This window comes from Peromyscus eremicus, chromosome 3 (assembly GCF_949786415.1).
Source record: "Peromyscus eremicus chromosome 3, PerEre_H2_v1, whole genome shotgun sequence".
Lineage (NCBI taxonomy): Eukaryota > Metazoa > Chordata > Mammalia > Rodentia > Cricetidae > Peromyscus > Peromyscus eremicus.
This window is the reverse complement of record NC_081418.1, coordinates 23,833,715-23,837,793: the sequence shown is the minus strand read 5'-3', so window position 1 is coordinate 23,837,793 and position 4,079 is coordinate 23,833,715. Positions and strand designations below refer to the sequence as shown.

Sequence of the window (4,079 nt, the reverse complement as noted above, 5' to 3'; positions counted from 1 at the left end):
CCAAAATAATAGAATATAAGGGAGCAAAGGTCTTGTACCAAGTCTGGGCAAAATAATAGAGCTAACTCTGGTGTTGTCAGTTTGGTGACACAGATCTGAGGACCTGAGAACAGGAAAACTGGCCCTGTTCCTAAAGCTGTTTAGGGTGAGCTAGCTGAGGCAATGCTGGAGAGCTCATCTTGGTAGTGATGAGGAGGGAAAGCTGGTAGCCTAATCAGGCAATCGGCCTACCACCCTGACCCAGAACTAGGGCTATGAGTTGACCCACCTCATCATCCACTTCATCTATGAACTGCTGGAGCCTGTGAAGATGATGAACCTACAGATCTAAAACAGCAGGAGCTCCACAATACAGGACAACAGGATATCCAAAAGGAGGCTCAGTGAGAGCCCATTATCAGTGATGTAGCATAAATCATAAGCCTAGATCCAATGACTCATGGCAATGAACACTTGCTAGTAAAGAAGAATGGACTAAAGGGTAAATTGTGTGGCTCAATGGACCACTTTACAGCTTCTAGGACAAGATTCTCTCTCTCTCTCTCTCTCTCTCTCTCTCTCTCTCTCTCTCTCTCTCTCTCCATTCTTTCTATTTTTTGTTTTATTTCTTTATTGTGTTTGATTTTTTTGTTTTTTTTATTTTAAATTTGGTTTTGTTTTGGGGGTAGATTGGCAAGGGCAGAGGGTAGATAGGAGGGGATCATAATACATGATGTGAAATCCACAAGAATCAATAAAAAGTTAAAAAAAACAAAAAAAAAAGGAGAGGCGGCTGCCGAAGATGGCGGAGGGGCAGGTTCTAGTGCTGGATGGTGGAGGGCATCTTCTGGGCCGCCTGGCGGCCACTGTGGCCAAGCAGGTACTACTGGGCCGGAAGGTGGTGGTTGTGCACAGTTAGGGCATCAACATTTCTGGAAATTTCTACATAAACAAGTTAAAGTATCTGGCATTTCTCTGAAAGCGGATGAACACCAACCCCTCTCGAGGCCCCTACCACTTCTGAGCCCCGAGCTGCATTTTTTGGCGCACTGTGAGAGGCATGCTGCCCCACAAGACCAAGTGAGGCCAGGCTGCCCTGGAATGCCTCAAGGTGTTGGATGGGATCCCTCCACCCTATGACAAGGAAAAACGGATGGTGGTCCCTGCCGCCCTCAAGGCTGCTTACCTGGGACTTCTGGCTCATGAGGTCTGGTGGAAGTACCAGGCAGTAAGAGCCACTCTGGAGGAGAAACGGAAGGAAAAGGCCAAGATCCACTGTCGGGAAAAGAAGCAGCTCCTCAGGCTACAGAAACAGGCAGAAAAGAACATGGAGAAGAAAATCAGCAAGTTCACAGAGGTCCTAGAGACCAATGGAATCCTGGTGTGAGCCCAATAAAGACTATTTGCTTCATGCCTGCCTGGTCTGCTCTTCCTCCCACCACCGACCAGGGAAGTGGGGACAGGTGCTTTGGTCAGGCTCCTGTGAGAGAGGGTACTTTTTTAAACTGCTCTGAGCGCTTAGCGCCTGCTTGGTGAGTTTGATTAAAGAAATAACCATGCAATTGAAAAACAAAAACAGAAAGAATGGCTTGTATAATTTAAGGGTCTAGGGGAGGATCTGATGTGGTCTAGGTCATTAAGCTACAAATATACATGTTACATCTTCCCTAGGGATGGGTTCAATTGGCTGAGAAACAGTAGTCAAGATAAAGGGAGGAAGAGTCTGGGATAAATATAATAGCCTGGAAAATCCAGGTATAACCTAGCCCTACAATAGCAGATTACCAGGATATTAATTACATCCACTTTAACCTTCTGGGTGGAAAACAGATATGCATATACTTTGTTGATAAGACAATCCTGTGTGTTTAACATTCCTGTGAAAACAAAGACCTTGTGGCCTCTATATTGGACCTCTTACTTTCTAATACAAAAAAGTTAAACAGACTATTGACAGTTTATAGATACCTCAGTGCTTGATATAAAAAATAGGTGTAATAAAATGTGTTAAGTTCATAAGAGCTGTCGGTGTCTTTTAAAATGAACATTTTCATTTTATTAATTAATTGGGTTGATTTAGTTTGTGTTTCATACTATTCACAGGACCCCCCCCCCAAACAACAAAAACATTGTTGGCCACTTCATTGGACCTAGAAGACTAACTAATGCTATCATCATACTAAAAGGACATTTAAAAATTTGCTCTATATTCTATGGTGATATTTTATTTGTACTGAAATGTGATTTTATTTGTATGTTAATAAATATAGTTGCCTTGGGATCAGAGCTAATAGCAAGCCATAGCAGAAGTCTGGCAGTGGTAGCACACGACCTTAATCCCAATCACATGACAGGTGATACCACCAGCATGGAGACACATGCCTTTAATCTCAATACCAACCATAGAAGACCTGGAGGTCTGTATAGATGGGCAGTGATGAGGAGGACATGTGGTTGGGTTTACAACCAATGAGAAGGCAGAATAGAAAGTCAATAAAAAGGACAAACACACAGGAAGTAGATCTCTTGCGGAGAGGTAGGACAGCAGCAGCAGTGAAAGGTAAGGTTTTTAATCTCAGCTCTTAGCTATTGCTCTGACCTCTTGGCTTTTAACTCTGTATTTGGCTCTGTGTTTCTTATTTAACAAGACAGTTACTTCTACAATATTCTTATCTTTATACTCATAGATTAGTCTATGTTTCAATATTCATCAGATAAGCACATTTTCAGAAGGGATTATGATCAATAGAGAGACATGCAATTATTCAAAATGTAGAGTAAGAAACTATAGAGTACTCAACTCTATAAGTGATGTCTATATCATCCCCTCCCCTCCCAAGGCTCGGGGATCATTGTGGAATAAGTTGCAAAAAATGTGACAGCCAGAGCCAGTGAATGTCTGTAGAAAAACAATAATTGCTGGGTATGGCAGAGCCACTACACATATGAATTCACAGTCACTTTCACTACATATGTGTACAATAACTGTACAAGACCAAAACAGACAATATGGGTGGAGGGTTGGTGCATAAAGTTCTACCCCCAAATGAAAGTCTATTGAAATTGATAGGTACTGAGGGAAGGAAAATGAGTTTGAGTCAGAGATGTTCTCAAATATCTGGTCTTTCTTCCATATGCATACAGGCAGTACTAAATGGAATCTGTGGGTTTATAGAGGTTATGTAGACCATTACAGAATTCTAAGACTAATTGAAAATGTACCCCTGTGTATCACTGTACCAATGCATACATCCACAATCAACCACTGATCCTAAGACACAGGGAACAATGCAGGGAAGAAGTGGAAAGACTGTAAGAGCCAGGGGATCAGTGAGTGTGCTGTGAGTTGGTGTCTTCTAGTAATGTCAGAAGCTATACCCACAGAATTTCACCAATGTGACTGCCTAAACAGGAGCTAAACAAGAACAAGAACAATTGACCTGCCAAAGTGGACCAGGAACCACCATGAGACCTCAACTATATATATATATATATATCTCACTCAACATGTAACTAAAGAATGCTGAGGTCAGTAGAAACAGTTTTCCCCAGAGAAGAGCACACCAAATGGTTATCTTATTGTCAGCCTTGAAATCATACATACAAGTAACATTATACAGACTAAACAGGTTATATTTAGGAATGTGTCTATGTGTATTTGTATTTAATTAACAGTTAATGAAAAAGCAGTCCCTGAATTTGAAAGAGAGTAAGGAGAGGTATGTGGGAGGATTTTGAGAGAGGAAATGGAAGGGAAAATGATATATGATTATCTAAAAAATGAAATTATAAAAAAGATTAAAAAGAGAGAATACATCAAGGTGAAACATAAAAGTGGTTGGGGAGGATTATGGAGTAAATGGTTGAAAAGAAATGGAAATGGTGTTAATCAAAGCACATTGCATGTGATTTTGCTGTTTTAGTAAATTAATGGTTGTAGATTGTCTTCCAAGAATCATGACTTCACTAGTGCCAAGTAGTTAGCTCAGGTTCTTGTCCCAGGCACAGTCTCCACCTTTTTGTGCACAGATGTTTGAAATTCTCAATAAAAAGGGGCAAAAAAGAGAAATTCATCCTTGAAGCAGCATAGAAAAATAATA

The 4,079-nt window shown here is 40.9% G+C and overlaps 1 pseudogene; it reads left to right on the top strand.

Annotated features, from left to right (window-relative positions):
* The first annotated feature begins 781 nt into the window (after positions 1 to 781).
* On the top strand, positions 782 to 1,458 carry LOC131905683 (large ribosomal subunit protein uL13-like; annotated as a pseudogene).
* The last annotated feature ends 2,621 nt before the right edge of the window (positions 1,459 to 4,079 follow it).